Genomic DNA, 19,668 nt, shown 5'->3' on the forward strand with positions numbered 1-19,668 from the left:
CCACCAACTGCTGAATCAAGGATTTGTCTCGTTTGAATTCAAAGACCATTAACAAACATTTGCATCTGCTCAGTTTCATCCATGTTATGAGTAGGACAAGCCACTAGAATTCTCTTGAATCTTTTGTAGGCATCTCCTAGTGACTCACCCTCCTTCTGCTTGAAGTTTAGGATGTCATATCTTTTTCTTAGTGACACTGATACAAGAAAATACTCATGTAAGAATGTTGTTTCTGTAACACCCCAATAAAATAAAATAATTATTTAAATTGAGTTAATAGTATAATATTAATTTAATTGAATAATTGGGTTATTTTATTATTGGAATAAAATAAATTGGAATATTATTATTGGATAATAATTATTATTATTTTGGAATAATAATTATTGGATTTTAATATTATTATTGGAAAATATATAAGTGGAATAAGGAAATAGGGTTCATTTGGAAAATAAGTTTTCACGTGAAACTCAGAGAAGCTGCAGAGAAGAGAAAAAGGGCAAAGAGACAGAGCAAGGGCTGAAGGTTGGAGAAGAGCTTGAAGCTTAGAGATTTTGCCGGATTAATCAGGTAAGGGGGGTTTATCGTCGATTAATGGGTATTATGGGATAATACGTAGTGGGTAGTGATAAGCCGTTAAATTAACCCTAATTGGGACGGTATATGCTGATTTTGATGTTGGATAAACGGTGTTAAAATCTGTAAATTGAATCGGTAGTGGTGTAAGTCGTAAATGTTAGACTAGGACACGAATTCCAGTTAAAAACTTGAATCGGCGCTACCAATTTACCGGGCGAATTGTTCTGTTTAGAGATGGTTGTAGTTGAGGAAACGGCCGGAAAACCTGTGAAACGTAAGCTAACGGAACCCTGGAAAACTCAGAAAAATCTGAGTCTGCGCGCGAGCGGTCGACCATAGGGTCGGCGTGCGCTGACCCGTGAGGCATGCGCTGACTGCATGCGTCGACGCATGGTAGTTTTGCGCCGACCAGTGAGCTAAACGTCGACTGTATGCGTCGACGCATAGGGCTTTTGCGCCGACTCCCTCCAGTTGAGCAGAGTCTTTGCGCCGACCTGTGAGCTTCGAGCTGTGGAAAAATTGATATAGTATGTTGCAGAGTGGGGGAAAATGAATCTTTTAATGTTGTGTGCCTATTTGAGGGTTGGCCTATGTCGGCCTATGATGTAATAGGGATTAATTCCCGCTGTTTGAGCAGTATAGACATTAGTAGAGTGTGCTAATGTTGTGGTTGTTGTTTGACATGATATAATATGCTTTTGTGATAAATTGTGTTGATAATGTGGAATGGTATACATGATGTTGTGAATGTATGCATTTGTGAATAGACTATTCTATGGCTTCGAGTGTGAGCATGTGTCTATTCTTGATTATCGTTGATGTTGCATTGCTAGGTGATTAGCATGCGTATTGTGGCCTTCGGGTGGTAGCTAATTCCCATGGTGAGGAATTAGTGAGTGAATCATGTTGATTGTTGTTGTTGTTGTTTGCATGCTAGGTGATTAGCGTGCATATCATGGCCCATTCGGGGTGGTAGCTAATTCCCATGGTGAGGAATTAGTGAGTGAGTCACTATGTCTCAAATGAGTGGGACTAGTGAGCTTGGTAGCCGTGCCTGGATTTGGACGGTGAGGTTGAACTATATGTTCACAACATAATCGGTACCGCATGCATAAGAGTCTCATTGCATAATGAATGTATGGCATATGATATGAATGGATGTATTCCAGTATCATATGTGTGTTGTGTGTTGTGTTGTTAATGTTGAATATGATTGAGATTTTTACTGTTGAATATGATGGTTGGATGGATATTGCCGTTGCTGAATGCGTAGTCTGGTTAGGGTGAATTGATGTGTGATTTACTTAGCATTACATGTTGTTCTATAATGCTTATTATATTGATTGAGGAACTCACCCTTACAACTATTTTTCAGGTAACGAGCAGTGAGTTGAGTAGAAGCTAGTGCTATGGGGTCTAGTGTAGTCTCCGTAGTGGGTCGTGCTCTGATAGATGTAACATCGGGATGGGTTGTCTTAACTTGTTTCGAATGTTTTATTGTTGGTTGAGAACCATTTTCCATGTAATGTTTTACATGATTGATGAAATTATATCCGCTGTGTTTTATGCAACTGCTTAAGTTTTAAATTAATAAAAGAGCATGACCTCTATATTGTTGAATGGTGTGAATATTTTGTGTGACACCCTTCGGGGCATAATTACTCTGATTGATATGTTGCTCTTCCTATTAAATATTTTGGGGTATTTGGAAGGGTGTTACATTAGTGGTATCAGAGCATAGTCGGTCGTGTCGAGTCGTAGTTATTCTGTTTCCCTGTACGGAATAGGTGTTGTGTAACCCTATCAGTACTTATTGTTTTAGCTTGTTGGGTTTTCAGAATAGAGATGGCTGGAAGAGGTAGAGATGATGCTGCGATTGCTGAGGCTCTGGGTATGCTGGCTGGAGTACTTGGAGGGAATCCAAATGTTATGGGAATGGGAGCTGCTCGTCAGTTGAGTGAGTTCCAGAAGAACAATCCTCCAATGTTTAAGGGAGCATACGATCCAGATGGCGCTCAGAAGTGGTTGAAGGAGATCGAGAGAATCTTCAGAGTAACTGAGTGTGCTGATAACCAGAAGGTCAGGTTCGGTACACATATGCTGTCAGAAGAAGCTGATGATTGGTGGGTTGCTACCCGCACTGAGTTGGAATCTGCTGGGAATGCTGAGATCTCTTGGGCTGTGTTCAGAGAGAGATTCCTGAGGAAGTACTTTCCAGAGGATGTCAGAGGAAAGAAAGAGATAGAATTCCTGGAATTGAAGCAGGGTAACCGGACTGTTACTGAGTATGCTGCTAAGTTCACAGAGCTGTCAAAGTATTATACTCCCTATAATGAGGCTGCTGGAGAATTTTCGAAATGTGTGAAGTTTGAGAACGGGTTGCGTCCCGAGATCAAACAGGCTATTGGATATCAGCGGATCAGGGTGTTTTCTGACTTGGTTGACTGTTGCAGAATTTTTGAACAGGATTCCAAGGCTAGAGCAGAGAGCTATCAGCAGAGGGTTGATAGGAAGGGTAAGAATCAGATGGATCGTGGAAAACCGTATGCAGCTGGCAAAGGTTTTCAGAAGCAGAGTGGGATGAAGAGGCCTAGTGGGGGAGACTCTAGTGCTCCTGCTAAGTGTTATAGATGTGGTCGGGCTGGACATCGTGTTCATGAGTGTACCAGTGCTGAGATGAAGTGTTTCAAGTGTGGCAAGGGTGGTCATTTGGCTGCAGAGTGTCGGTTGAAGACTGTAACTTGTTTCAACTGTGGAGAGTTGGGTCATATTAGTCCACAGTGTCCTAAGCCGAAGAAAGAGAATCAGTCAGGAGGCAAGGTCTTTGCTTTATCGGGTTCTGAGACTTTTGCAGATGATCGTTTGATCCGAGGTACGTGTTATATTAATGGCTTTCCTCTTGTAGCTATTATTGACACAGGTGCTACTCATTCTTTTATATCTGTGGATTGCGCTGTGAAGCTTAAGTTAGAGATATCTGAGATGCGTGGAAGTATGGTGATTGATACTCCTGCAAAGGGTTCAGTGACTACTACTTCTGTTTGTTTGAGTTGTCCTTTGAGTATTTTTGGTAGAGACTTTGGGATAGACCTCGTGTGTCTTCCACTAGTGCAGATCGATGTTATTCTGGGTATGAACTGGTTGGTGTTTAACCGAGTTTCTATCGATTGTTTTGATAAGACTGTGATATTTCCTGAGGTTGAGGAGGGAAAGAGTTTGTTTCTATCAGCCAGGCAGGTGAATGAGGAAGTGGCAGATGGGGCAGAGTTGTTTATGCTGTTGGCAACTTTAGGGGCTAAAGATAAACTGGTGATTGGTGATCTAGCAGTGGTGTGTGATTTTCCTGATGTGTTTCCGGAAGAAGTGAATGAATTACCACCAGAACGTGAAGTTGAGTTCTCGATTGATTTGGTACCTGGTACTAGACCGATATCGATGGCTCCGTATCGTATGTCTGCTGTTGAGTTAGCTGAATTGAAGAGTCAGTTGGAAGATTTGTTGGATAAGAAGTTTATTCGTCCAAGTGTGTCACCGTGGGGTGCACCAGTGTTATTGGTTAAGAAGAAGGAAGGTACTATGAGGTTGTGTGTGGACTACAGGCAACTGAATAAAGTAACGATCAAGAATCGGTATCCTTTGCCGAGGATTGATGATTTGATGGATCAGTTGGTTGGTGCGAGTGTGTTCAGCAAGATAGATTTGAGATCTGGGTATCATCAGATACGTGTGAAAACTGAGGATATTCAGAAGACTGCTTTCAGAACGAGGTATGGACATTATGAGTATTCTGTGATGCCTTTTGGTGTGACTAATGCGCCTGGAGTATTCATGGAGTACATGAATAGAATTTTCCACCCGTATCTAGATCAGTTTGTTGTGGTGTTTATTGATGACATTTTGGTGTATTCGAAATCTGAAGAAGAGCATGCCGAGCATTTGAGGGTGGTTTTGGAAGTGCTACGGGAAAAGAAATTATTTGCTAAACTGTCAAAGTGTGAATTTTGGTTAGAAGAAGTGAGTTTTCTTGGCCATGTGATTTCCAGAGGTGGAATTGCTGTTGATCCTTCTAAGATAGAAGCGGTATCTAAGTGGGAAGCTCCTAAGTCTGTTGCTGAGATTCGAAGTTTCCTTGGTTTGGCTGGTTACTATAGGAAGTTTATTGAGGGATTTTCTAAGTTGGCGTTACCGTTGACGATGTTGACTAGAAAGGGACAAGCATTTGTTTGGGACTCAAAATGTGAAGAAGGTTTCCAAGAGTTGAAGAGAAGGTTGACTAGTGCTCCTATTCTGATATTACCGAGCTCGTCGGAACCATTTGAGGTTTACTGTGATGCTTCATTGTTGGGTTTAGGTGGTGTGTTGATGCAGAATAAGCAGGTTATAGCTTATGCTTCGAGACAGCTGAGGGTTCATGAGAGGAACTATCCGACGCACGATTTAGAGTTGGCAGCTGTGGTATTTGTTCTGAAGTTATGGAGGCATTATTTGTACGGGTCAAGATTTGAAGTTTTCAGTGATCATAAAAGTTTAAAGTATTTGTTTGATCAGAAAGAGCTGAATATGAGACAAAGGAGATGGTTAGAGTTTCTGAAGGATTATGACTTTGGTTTGAATTACCATCCGGGTAAAGCAAATGTAGTGGCTGATGCGCTGAGTCGGAAGTCATTACATATGTCTATGTTAATGGTTAGGGAATTGGATTTGATTGAGCAGTTTAGAGACTTGAGTTTGGTGTGTGAGAGTACTCACAATAGTGTTAAATTGGGAATGTTGAAATTAACGAGTGGTATTCTGGAGGAGATCAGAGAGGGTCAGAAATCTGATATGCTTTTGGTTGATAAGTTGACTTTAGTGAATCAAGGCCAAGGTGGTGAATTTAGAGTTGATGAGAATGGTGTTTTAAAATTTGGTAATCGGGTGTGTATTCCGGATGTTACCGAGCTTAAGAAGAGTATTCTTGAGGAAGGACATCGTAGTGGCTTGAGTATCCATCCTGGAGCTACGAAGATGTATCATGATTTGAAGAAGTTATTTTGGTGGCCGGGAATGAAAAGAGAAATTGCAAGTTTTGTGTATTCTTGTTTGACTTGTCAGAAGTCAAAGATTGAGCATCAAAAGCCGTCTGGACTAATGCAACCGTTGGCTATTCCAGAGTGGAAGTGGGATAGTATCAGTATGGATTTTGTTTCGGGTTTACCGAGGACAAGTAGGAATTTTGAAGCTATTTGGGTGATTGTTGACAGATTGACGAAATCGGCTCATTTCATTCCGATCAGAATGGATTATCCGTTAGAAAGATTAGCCGAGTTGTATATTGAGAAGATCGTAAGTTTGCATGGTATTCCGTCGAGTATTGTTTCAGACAGAGATCCTAGATTTACATCGAAGTTTTGGGAAGGTTTGCAGAGGGCTTTAGGAACTAAGTTGAGACTAAGTTCTGCATATCATCCGCAGACTGATGGTCAGACTGAGAGGACTATTCAGTCACTAGAGGATCTTTTGAGAGCTTGTGTTTTGGAAAAAGGAGGTGCTTGGGATTGTTATTTACCTTTGATTGAGTTTACCTACAACAATAGTTTTCATTCGAGCATTGGTATGGCACCGTTTGAAGCTTTGTATGGTAGGAGATGTCGGACACCTTTATGTTGGTATGAGTCCGGTGAGAGTGCTGTGGTTGGACCGGAGATTGTTCAACAAACTACGGAAAAGATTAAGATGATTCAGGAGAAAATGAGAATTGCTCAGAGTCGTCAGAAGAGTTATCATGATAAGAGGAGGAAGTCACTTGAGTTCCAAGAGGGAGATCATGTGTTTCTTCGTGTTACTCCGATAACTGGTGTTGGTCGAGCTTTGAAGTCGAAGAAGTTGACACCTCGATTTATTGGTCCTTATCAGATTTTGGAGAGGATAGGAGAGGTAGCCTATCGTATCGCTTTACCGCCGTCGCTTGCGAATTTGCATGAGGTCTTTCATGTGTCTCAGTTGAGGAGGTACATTCATGACCCGTCGCATGTTGTCCAAGTAGATGATGTACAGGTGAGAGATAACCTGACTGTTGAAACATCACCTATGAGGATCGAGGATCGAGAGTTGAAGCAGTTGCGGGGTAAAGAGATTGCCTTGGTGAAGGTAGCTTGGGGAGGACCAGCAGGTGGCAATGTGACTTGGGAACTGGAGAGTAAGATGAAGGAGTCTTATCCGGAGTTGTTCGCTTGAGGTATGTTTTCGAGGACGAAAACTCTTTTAGTGGGGGAGAGTTGTAACACCCCAATAAAATAAAATAATTATTTAAATTGAGTTAATAGTATAATATTAATTTAATTGAATAATTGGGTTATTTTATTATTGGAATAAAATAAATTGGAATATTATTATTGGATAATAATTATTATTATTTTGGAATAATAATTATTGGATTTTAATATTATTATTGGAAATATATAAGTGGAATAAGGAAATAGGGTTCATTTGGAAAATAAGTTTTCACGTGAAACTCAGAGAAGCTGCAGAGAAGAGAAAAAGGGCAAAGAGACAGAGCAAGGGCTGAAGGTTGGAGAAGAGCTTGAAGCTTAGAGATTTTGCCGGATTAATCAGGTAAGGGGGGTTTATCGTCGATTAATGGGTATTATGGGATAATACGTAGTGGGTAGTGATAAGCCGTTAAATTAACCCTAATTGGGACGGTATATGCTGATTTTGATGTTGGATAAACGGTGTTAAAATCTGTAAATTGAATCGGTAGTGGTGTAAGTCGTAAATGTTAGACTAGGACACGAATTCCAGTTAAAAACTTGAATCGGCGCTACCAATTTACCGGGCGAATTGTTCTGTTTAGAGATGGTTGTAGTTGAGGAAACGGCCGGAAAACCTGTGAAACGTAAGCTAACGGAACCCTGGAAAACTCAGAAAAATCTGAGTCTGCGTGCGAGCGGTCGACCATAGGGTCGGCGTGCGCTGACCCGTGAGGCATGCGCTGACTGCATGCGTCGACGCATGGTAGTTTTGCGCCGACCAGTGAGCTAAACGTCGACTGTATGCGTCGACGCATAGGGCTTTTGCGCCGACTCCCTCCAGTTGAGCAGAGTCTTTGCGCCGACCTGTGAGCTTCGAGCTGTGGAAAAATTGATATAGTATGTTGCAGAGTGGGGGAAAATGAATCTTTTAATGTTGTGTGCCTATTTGAGGGTTGGCCTATGTCGGCCTATGATGTAATAGGGATTAATTCCCGCTGTTTGAGCAGTATAGACATTAGTAGAGTGTGCTAATGTTGTGGTTGTTGTTTGACATGATATAATATGCTTTTGTGATAAATTGTGTTGATAATGTGGAATGGTATACATGATGTTGTGAATGTATGCATTTGTGAATAGACTATTCTATGGCTTCGAGTGTGAGCATGTGTCTATTCTTGATTATCGTTGATGTTGCATTGCTAGGTGATTAGCATGCGTATTGTGGCCTTCGGGTGGTAGCTAATTCCCATGGTGAGGAATTAGTGAGTGAATCATGTTGATTGTTGTTGTTGTTTGCATGCTAGGTGATTAGCGTGCATATCATGGCCCATTCGGGGTGGTAGCTAATTCCCATGGTGAGGAATTAGTGAGTGAGTCACTATGTCTCAAATGAGTGGGACTAGTGAGCTTGGTAGCCGTGCCTGGATTTGGACGGTGAGGTTGAACTATATGTTCACAACATAATCGGTACCGCATGCATAAGAGTCTCATTGCATAATGAATGTATGACATATGATATGAATGGATGTATTCCAGTATCATATGTGTGTTGTGTGTTGTGTTGTTAATGTTGAATATGATTGAGATTTTTACTGTTGAATATGATGGTTGGATGGATATTGCCGTTGCTGAATGCGTAGTCTGGTTAGGGTGAATTGATGTGTGATTTACTTAGCATTACATGTTGTTCTATAATGCTTATTATATTGATTGAGGAACTCACCCTTACAACTATTTTTCAGGTAACGAGCAGTGAGTTGAGTAGAAGCTAGTGCTATGGGGTCTAGTGTAGTCTCCGTAGTGGGTCGTGCTCTGATAGATGTAACATCGGGATGGGTTGTCTTAACTTGTTTCGAATGTTTTATTGTTGGTTGAGAACCATTTTCCATGTAATGTTTTACATGATTGATGAAATTATATCCGCTGTGTTTTATGCAACTGCTTAAGTTTTAAATTAATAAAAGAGCATGACCTCTATATTGTTGAATGGTGTGAATATTTTGTGTGACACCCTTCGGGGCATAATTACTCTGATTGATATGTTGCTCTTCCTATTAAATATTTTGGGGTATTTGGAAGGGTGTTACAGTTTCCATCTCCTCCCATGTAGTGATACTGCCAACAGGTAAGGAATAGAACCACTCTTCGGCTTCATCTGCTAAAGTGAATGGGAACATACGAAGCCTTATTGCTTCTTCGTTATGTCCAGGCATTTTCAGCGTTGTGCTCATAGTTAAAAACCTTTGGAGATGCTTGTTGGCACCTTCATTCACTCTTCCAGAAAAGGACTGCCTTTCGAGTTGATTAATTATGCTGGGATGCAGCTGAAATTGTTCTACATTAACCGATTGGTTTACAATTGTCATACGACCACCCGGAGTGTTGGTTCTGCCATAGTCACCGAGAAGTCTCTCTGGTGGTGGTGGATTTGCAGCCATGACCTCAGGAATTGTTTCTGCGTCTGAATCTGAATTTTCTGAGTGCACTGAAACAACTTCCTCCTCTGCTTTCTCTGCTAATTCCAGTTTTTCTCGCTTAGCTTGTCTTAGTCTAGCGCGAAGAGTTCTTTCTGGATCTGCGTCAAAAGAAAAATCCGCTGAGGCCTTGTTAGATGCCCAAAAGTGCTTATTTGAGCTATCATATGTGGGCATCTTTCACTCTTTTGCCTTGCTAAAATTGCCAAAATCACATTTATTTTACATGGAATGCGTACATTGATAAACAAGCTTGGTGCCTTTGATGTGTTTGTTATTGTGCAGGAAAGGCATGAATTAATTAATAATAAAGACACAAGAGAATTGGCAAAGGAACCAAAGCAAAGGAGCATTTCATCTGCCAGCTCGCTAGGCGAGGATGTGGCGAAGCAAAACCTTCGCTAGGCGAGCTCCTGGCGAAAGGCTCCAGTAAATTGGTTAATTAATTCGCTAGGCGAACTGAAGGCGAAGTGGCAGCGAATTCAGTCTGTTTTGGTGAAATGAGCAGCCAGCACTAGCTCGCTAGGCGAGGCTCTAGCGAGTCCCCAGCGAGCATTCCAGTAGCAAAACCTCTCAACCTCGCTGGGGCGAAGGTTGAAGCGAGTTCTTCGCTAGGCGAAGGTCTGTTCGCTAGGCGAACATGACAGTTCCACAGGCCCAGTTTTCTCTGGGCGCAGGGGCATTTTGTGCCCATTTTTGGCCTTCGCTAGGCGAGCCATTCTGCTCGCCTAGCGAACGTGACAGTTCTGCACTTGTCTATAAGTAGCAGGTGCCACTTTTTGTGCCCATACCACTTTTTACCAACTTTTCCATTTTTGTACTTTCTCTTAGATATTTTACAGCATTGTTAGGAGGGATTTTTGATGCCCTAATTTCATTTCTCTTCATCTAGCAACCATCTTCCACAAAAAGAAGGTGGATTCCCATCCAACTTCGATCATTCGACTTGGATGTTGATCAACCCTCTTTTCTTACTTGCCGACCAAGCTACCATGAAAATGAGTAGCTAAGTCTTCCATTTGTCAAGGTTAGATGTAGGTGATTTCCAAGCTTTGTGTGTAAATGTAAGGATCCTCATATGTAAACTCTTTAACGGTAAATATATGATGAAAACTTTGTTTCTATTTAAAACTCTTTGTGTTGGTATTTGATCGAGAGATGTTTACTGATTCTCGACCTAGGTTTTCATCCAAACTTGTTTGTTAGCTAGAGATAGTAACGAATGATTTTGTTCACCATAAGGTTGAACCAAAACGTTGTCTTTTTGATAGATTGTGTTCGAGAGAAACAATGGATCAAATGACAAAACTCACAATGGGTGTTCGAGAGAAACGCATTGAGAGGACTTTGTGAAATTATTTATCATCTAAAGGAGTTTATAATATTGTTGACCGTGCAAAAACATGCAAAGCAAATGTAATCATTGAAACCTAACTTTGACAATATTTCTCATATTAATCAAAACATAACTTTTACCGCAATTAATTACTTTGTATGCAAGATAACTTGATTAAAACCAAAACCCTAGTGTTACATTAAGTTAAGATTAATTCAACCATTGAACGGCAGCGATATCTTACAATCTCTGTGGATACGATAACAAAACCCGACACTTAAAAACTGTCTCAACAAAATGGCGCCGTTGCCGGGGATTGTAAATTGATATTGCGAGCATCGCATTGGTTGTTTAAGTTTTAGCTTGTGAATTTTTGACTTGTGCTTGTAATTCGTTTGGTTTAGTGTGCAGCTTACGTTTTATGCGAGGGAAAATCCCTGTGGACGAACTTCTTTTTGATCCTGAGATCGAGAGAACCGCAAGGAGGCTCAATAGCAAAACAAGACGTAGGAGGCAACAGGCTAGGCAACGCCAAGAGCAAGGAGAAAGTTCTTCAACCACCAATCCACACACATTTGTACCAAACATGGAGCCACAACCACCACCACCGATTTCTACTCCATGTATCAACAGTCCAAGGAACACCGCTCAGTTTGCCAACCAAACTGGAAGGCAAGCTGAGATGAAGACGGGAACTCTGAATTTATTGTATGGGAGTCCATTCACCGGAATGGACCATGAAGACCCATTTGCTTTTCTCACAAAATTCTATGAGATAGCATTGGCTGCCGGAGTGGATCAGGCTCAGGAGCTTCCGTTGTTCAGACATTTATTTCTTCACGCTTTGCTCGGTAAAGCAAAGGATTGGTATCTCGATCAAACACCTGCCGTAATGACAGATTGGAATGTGTTAGAGGAGAAATTCATTGAAAGATTTTTCTCTCATAACCGATTCATGGAATCAAAGACGGCCATCTCGGTGTTTTCTCAAGGAACCAGTGAATCGTTGAATGAAGCGTGGGAGAGATTCAAGTCCATGCTTAGGAAATGCAAAGGGCATGGATTTGATGAATTAACTCAAATCCATATCTTCCGAAATGGACTTCAACCAAACTGTAAGACGTTGTTGGATGCCACCTCGGGTGGCTCGTTGATGTCAAAGAGTGCCGAAGAAGCCACCAACATTATCAACCGTATGGCTTTGAATGATCTTCAAAGTCAAAGTCGTGGAAATCTTTGAAGAAGGCGGGAGTGCTTGAGTTAGGGACGAATGATGCCATACTTGCCCAAAACAAGCTCATCTCACAACAAGTGGAACTTTTAACACAACAAATCAAAGAGTTAAGAGAACCGTCAAAAGCTAAACAAATAGCTTGTTGTGAACTTTGTAAAGGTGAACATGACACCGGATTTTGTCCACCTCCCGGTTTTGACGAAGTAAATTACATGGCAAATCAACGGGACTATCAACCAAGACAACAACAACCTTATCAACCGCACCCTCAACAACAACAACAACAACAACAATTCCAAGGGAACCAAGGGTTCCAACCTAGAAGCAACTATTATCATAACCAAGGTTATGGAGGTGGTTCTTCTAGCCGTCAAAATCCTCCCCAAAATCCGTATCAATCTCAACAACCGCCGGTAGTCAATTCTAAATTGGAAGAGACATTGACGCAATTCATGCAAATGTCAATGGCCAATCAAAAGAGTAATGACGCGGCCATAAAAAATCTTGAAACTCAAGTTGGGCAACTTGCCAAGCAACTAGCTGAACAACAAACCGGTCCTTCTTTCTCGGCCAATACGCAAACAAATCCAAAGGAGCATTGTAAGGCGATTGTGACGAGAAGTGGAAGGGAGTGGGGTAGTGAAAACGAAAAAAGAATGGCAAGTGAAAAAAGAGAGAAAGAGAAGGAGATTGAGGAGGAAATAGTGGAAGAAAATGTTGATGGTGAAGTAGGAGTGTGGAGTGATGAGGAAGTAGTTGAAAAGAATAAAAATAATGGTGAAGTTGAAAATGAAAAAAATGTGGAGATTGAGGAGAATAAAAACGATGAGGTAATAAGGGAGGTAGTGAAGAAGCCGAGATGGAAAAGCGCTAGAATAGCGAAAGGGAAGGAGGTAGTGAGCGCTACTCCTGTCCAAAACCTTCCTTACCCTCATGCCCCGTCAAAAGGGAGAATGAACGGCATTACGCCCGGTTCATGGATATTTTTAAGCAATTACAAATAAACATTCCGTTTGCTGAAGCTTTGGAACAAATGCCAAAGTATGCCAAGTTCATGAAGGACATACTAACCAAAAAGCGGAGGTATACGGAACCGGAGACCATCGTCCTTGATGCGAGCTGTAGTGCCATCATTCAAAGGACACTTCCTAAGAAAGAGGTTGATCCGGGAAGAGTTACATTGCCGGTTAAAATTGGTGATGTGTATGTCGGAAAGGGACTTATTGACTTGGGGTCGAGCATAAATCTTATACCTTTGTCAATTATCAAGAGGCTTGGCAACATCGAGATTAAGTCCATCCGAATGACATTACAATTGGCGGATAAGTCGACGACCCATCCTCATGGCGTAGCCCAAGATGTGTTGGTGAAGGTCGACAAATTCTTCTTCCCGTGGATTTCATTGTAATTGATATGGAGGAAGATGATGATGCTCCGCTCATATTGGGCCGACCATTCATGAAGACCGCAAGAATGATGATTGATGTTGATGACGGTTTAATGAAGGTGCGTGTTCAAAATGAGGAGGTCACCTTTGATCTATTCGAGGCGATGAAGCATTCCAAGGATAGACATGATAGCTTTCGAATCGATGTGATCGAAGACGCTATTATGGAAGTTTCAAAGCATATTCACGAGATATCTCCTATGGAGTTAGCTCTCGACGACTCATTGGAGGTTTTCACTGTTGAAGAGGAGCTAGCTCTTGAGGAATGCTTGAAGGAACTTGATAGCTTGGAAGACCTACAACCGTGGGAAGTAGAGGAAGAAAATTTGAAGAAGGAGGTAATTGACGAGAAAGCGTCAATTGAATTAAAAGAGTTACCTTCGACGTTGAAATATGTATTCCTTGATGATACCGAGGACAAGCCGGTTATCATAAGCAACCTTTTGACAATTGAAGAAGAAGCCCGTCTCATATTGTGCTAAAGACAAATCAAGAAGCTATGGGTTGGACTCTTTCCGATCTTAAAGGAATTAGTCCATCCTATTGTATGCACAAGATTTTGATGGAGGAGGATTTCAAGCCGGTGGCTCAACCACAACGCCGCTTAAATCCTACGATGAAAGAGGTTGTAAGAAAGGAAGTGGTGAAGCTTTTGGATGCGGGAATGATTTACCCGATCTCGGATAGTCCGTGGGTTAGTCCCGTGCACGTGGTTCCGAAGAAGGGTGGAATGACCGTAATCCGTAATGACAAAGACGAATTGATCCCGACTAAAGTAGCAACGGGTGGAGAATGTGTATCGATTATCGGCGGTTGAATACCGCGACTCGTAAGGACCATTTTCCACTCCCATTTATGGATCAAATGCTTGAAAGACTATCGGGCCAACAATACTACTGTTTTTTAGACGGCTACTCCGGGTACAACCAAATTGCGGTTGACCCGGTTGATCATGAGAAGACGGCTTTCACGTGTCCGTTTGGAGTGTTCGCATACAGAAAAATGCCTTTTGGGCTTTGCAATGCGCCGGCGACATTCCAACGATGTGTCCAAGCTATTTTTGCCGATCTAATAGAGAAAACAATGGAAGTCTTCATGGATGACTTCTCGGTGTTTGGTGGGACGTTTAGTCTATGCTTGGCAAATTTGAAGACGGTGTTGGAAAGGTGTGTGAAGACTAATTTGGTGCTAAATTGGGAAAAGTGTCACTTTATGGTGACCGAGGGGATTGTGCTAGGCCACAAAGTCTCTAAAAGGGGGCTTGAAGTGGATAGAGCTAAGGTTGATGTAATTGAAAAATTACCCCCTCCGGTCAATGTGAAGGGCATCCGTAGTTTTTTGGGGCACGCGGGGTTCTACCGGCGCTTCATCAAGGACTTCTCAAAGGTGGCTAAACCTTTGAGCAATTTACTCGCCAAAGATCAGGTATTTCTCTTCACCGACGATTGTTTGCAAGCTTTCGAGGTTTTAAAAGAAAAATTGGTTACCGCTCCAATAATAGTCGCTCCCGATTGGAATGAAAATTTTGAACTAATGTGTGACGCGAGTGACTATGCCGTTGGAGCGGTACTTGGCCAAAGAAAGGACAAAACTTTTCATGCTATACATTATGCGAGTAAGGTTCTTAACGAGGCTCAAATAAATTATGCCACAACGGAAAAAGAACTACTCGCAATAGTGTATGCGCTAGAAAAGTTTAGGTCCTATCTTATAGGGTCTAAAGTCGTGGTGTACACCGACCACGCGGCGATTAAATATCTGCTGACCAAGCCGGATTCGAAGCAAAGGCTCATCCGTTGGATCCTCTTGTTACAAGAATTCGATGTCGAAATTAAAGACAAGAAGGGGTCGGAAAACTTGGTAGCGGATCATTTATCCCGCTTGGTGAATGTCGAGGTTACCGCATCTGAAAAGGAAATCCGGGAAGAATTTCCTGATGAAAAATTGTTTAAGGTTCAAGTTAGGCCGTGGTTTGCAGACTTTGCAAACCACAAGGCTAGTGGTTGTGTGCCGGCCGATCTAACTTCGAACAAAAGAGGAAGTTCCTTTCGGATGCGAAGTATTATGTTTGGGACGACCCATACTTGTTTAAGTTGGGTAGCGATAACCTGTTAAGGAGATGCGTAACTGGTGATGAAGCCCAGAGCATCCTTTGGCATTGTCACAACTCGCCTTATGGCGGTCATTATAATGGGGTTAGAACGGCCACTAAAATTCTTCAATCGGGATTTTATTGGCCAACTATTTTTAAAGACGCACATACCCATGCGCAAAGTTGTGACAGTTGCCAAAGAAGTGGTGGGATAGGTAAGAGAGATGAGATGCCTCTCCAAAATATCCAAGAAGTGGAAGTGTTCGATTGTTGGGGCATAGATTTTGTTGGACCTTTCCCACCCTCTTACGGGAATGAGTACATGCTTGTAGCTGTTGATTATGTCTCTAAGTGGGTTGAGGCGATTGCCTCACCTCGGGCGGATGCCAAAACAGTGATAAATTTTTAAAGAAAAACATCTTTTCTCGTTTTGGAACACCCCGAGTGTTGATAAGTGACGGAGGGTCACACTTTTGTAATGCACCTTTGGAAACAATTTTAAAACATTATGGTGTATCGCATAGGGTGACAACTCCGTACCACCCTCAGGCTAATGGCCAAGCCGAGGTCTCTAATCGTGAGATTAAGAGAATCCTCGAGAAAACCGTGTCTAACTCGAAAAAGGAGTGGTCCCAAAAATTGGACGAAGCATTATGGGCCTACCGTACGGCCTTTAAAGCTCCAATTGGCCTAACTCCCTTTCAATTGGTATTTGGTAAAACTTGCCATTTGCCGGTTGAATTGGAGCACAAGGCCTTGTGGGCCCTCAAATTTTTAAATTTTGAGAATGAGTCGGCCAGTGAAAAAAGGAAAGTACAACTACTTGAGTTGGAGGAGATGCGCAATGCCGCATACCACTCAAGTTGGTTGTACAAGGAAAAAGCCAAGAAGTATCATGACAAAAAGATCCGAACCAAAGAATTCGTGCCCGGACAATTGGTCTTATTGTTCAACTCCCGGTTGAAGTTGTTTCCCGGGAAGTTGAAATCGAAATGGTCCGGGCCATTTCGGGTGAAAGAAGTAAAAGAGTACGGGGCCGTTATCATTGAAGACATGGACGAGAAAGACAGTTGGACCGTGAACGGCCAACGATTGAAAGTGTATCTCGGCGGTCATGTGGATCGCGAGAGTTGTGCTCAGCCGCTCGATGCTCCTCTGTGAGCATCGCACCGTCGAGCTTAGCCGACGTTAAACAAGCGCTAGTTGGGAGGCACCCCAACATTGTAAGTATTTCCTGTTTTATGTTTGATGTTGTATGAGTATTGTGTGCTTTTTCAGGCTGGATGACATGCAAGTGCTGCATTTGCAAAAGCACTTGCTGTCATGCTCGCTTGCAGCTCGCTAGGCGAGGCTGCAGCGAGCGCGCTCGCTGGCTGCTCGCTAGGCGAGGCAGTAGCGAGCGCACCAGTACTGTTCTATTTAAACAGTTCAGCAGGGCAGTTTTACCCTTACCCTAAAAATTCTTCTAAACTGCTCTGCTGAAGTGTGCGATTTTCCTTCTCAAATTCTCTACTGTGCATCCATATCAACAACATTTGTGTGTCGGTCAATTGCAAACACTTCCCACTTCTCCTTTCCAAATCCGTTTACCTCAAGGTTTGCCCTATTGCATGTTTCTTTTGTTGCATTATTTATTTCCAAATTTGAATGGTAAATAGGATAGGTGTGATAGGAACCTTGAGGTTGCATGCAATTTTGGGAGTTTGCAATGTTGCGCATTTAGGTTTTTAAATTGGGGATTTACTCTTACATAGGGTTTCCATGAAATTAGGCATCCCCAATAGCATAGAACAATTCATAGTCATGAGAAATCATTGGGTTTTGCTGTGGAAACCTTGTATGTACAGGTTTTGGGGGAAACAATTTTGAAAATGCAGAAAACCCCAAAACCCGTAAGGTTCGCTAGCACTCGCTAGGCGAACCTGGGGCGAGCATTCGCTGCCACTTCGCTAGGCGAAGCAGCAGCGAGCAAACCAGTCCCTTATAAAAACTGTTTTGGTTCTAATCTGTTTGTTTCGTGTTTGTTGCTTTATCTCTTGTTTTGCAGAATGGAGTCAAGAGCTAGTGCTGGCAAGAAAAGAAAGGGAGCGGCAACTACTTCACGAACCGTGCCGATCCAATTCGACCACGACAAGTTTGTGGGCCCGAAACAAGCGGCACGGTACATCGCTTTGGAGAAGCGAAACATTTTGCCTGAGAAGCGTTTTCTGATTAACCCACAGGGCACGTATCGGAGTTTTGCCGGGTTGATCGATACAAAGAAATGGGATAGGTTGATAAATCCCTTGGAACACTATGACATCGCTACAGTGCGGGAGTTCTACGCTAACGCATTGCCAGATGATGATGAGCCCTTCACTTGGGTCTCTAGAGTGGCCGGTCGGCCAGTTCCTTTTGACAGGGATACGATCAACCAAATCCTCGGGGAGCCGCTTCAGCTGGGTGCTGATGAGAGAGACCAGTACCATATTGACCTCCGGCTGCACAAGGATATCCCAGCAATTACAGCCGCCCTGCTTTTACCAGGGAAATCAGTTGAGCCGAACCCATCTGGGGTTCCTATGAGATATCATCGGGAGGACATGACTCCCATGGCTCAGCTGATTCTTCTTCTGGTTTTGACCAACATACAACCCAAATCCCACACATCTACTGTGCCGATCCCAGTGGCACATTTAGTACATTCCATCCTCGCCAATGTTGAGATTGATGTGGCGAGGATCATTGCCAATGAGTTGAAGACGGTAATAGAGAGCGGACTGAAGTCGGGGGCTTGGGTGAATTGCCCCCTTGCATTCCCTTGTTTGATTATGAGTCTGTGCATTAAGGCACGAGTGCGACTTCCGTCTCGGGGTCAGGTTAGGATCCCGGCTCCTATTGATGACCGGTATGTGGCAAAATACTGCAAAGCTAAGGCCACCGGCAGCAGTGCAGCCTCAGGTAGCACTAGGGTTTCTGATGGTCCTAGTGCTTCTACTCCCAGGGTCGATCCATACCTGCGGGCTGCGTGTGAATTCAATTTCGAGTGGATGGCAGCATCGCAGAGGGCTATGATTGACATGCACGACTCGATGCAGCGTTTGCAGCTGCAGGGTAGTGGTGCACATGTGTAGCACCTCAAATTTGCACCTACCATTATACATACATTTTCATATTAGGTCATAGCATATCATGATCCATTGCATAGCATTTGCATTGTCCCTCAGTTGCCTCAAGAGCAAGCAATCAGAAATTAGGTCAAACTAATCTCCTGATCAGTCAACCAAGCAAGCAAAGGAATTTCTCATTGAATCAAGGCCTTGGGGTTTATCCAACAAGTTCACATGGCTTGGAGGTCTATTTGAAGTGTTTTGGTCAAGGGTTAAGGGCTCAGAGGTCAGCAGTTCATGCCCAGACAGTCAGAAATCCTAAAAAAGTCAACTGTCAGTCAAAGCAATGGATGGTGGTCATTCTTGTGGAATTTGGGCACCATGGTCAATAATCAAGAGTTCAAACAACTTGGGACATCATTTGAAGTCAAATTCTCAAGGAATTAGGGTTCAGAAGTCATCAGTCAATGCACAATCAGTCAGAAACCCTAAAAGTCAACTGTTGGTCAACTGTCCATTTAATCAGTGATTGGATGATTGGAATTGGTTTGTGAGAGTTCATTCATGTCCAAATAGTCATCATATATCATGCCAAACACCATCATGGAAGAATTTGAAGCCAGATCATGAATTTCCCAAAATAGAAACTGGGCCTGTAACTGAAACCTGCCATAAATGGAAAGTCTTGATCCTCAAACCTACATTTTGATACAAGCCTCAAATGAATTTTTGCCCAACATGAAAGTTGAAGATCTTGTCCTCCCATTTCCAAAAAGTCCTAGAACTCTCAATTCCCATGTATGGTTGGCAAGTTATGATCGAATCGATTTTAGAAAATCTTGAACTTCAAAGGGCCATATCTCCCAAACCGTTTGGCCAAATTTGGTGGGGTTTTTTCCTACAAACCACATTTTTCATCCTCTTTAAAAATATAAATTTCATGACCTAAAACCTTACCAATCAAAATGGCATATTTTGACCTTTTTCATTTAAATGAAAGTTTGACCAAGAGTTGACTTTTTGACTCAAACATTTTTTCAGCATTTGGCCAATTGGAACAGCTCATAAATGTCATTTAGAATGTGTTTGTAAAGCCAAATTATGCAGAACATGTGAATCTTGCTTGGTTGCTTGAATTGTAAGAAAGGTACAAATGCACCATACTTGTCTATGCTTCCACCATG

This window comes from Lathyrus oleraceus, chromosome 1 (assembly GCF_024323335.1).
Source record: "Lathyrus oleraceus cultivar Zhongwan6 chromosome 1, CAAS_Psat_ZW6_1.0, whole genome shotgun sequence".
NCBI lineage: Eukaryota > Viridiplantae > Streptophyta > Magnoliopsida > Fabales > Fabaceae > Lathyrus > Lathyrus oleraceus.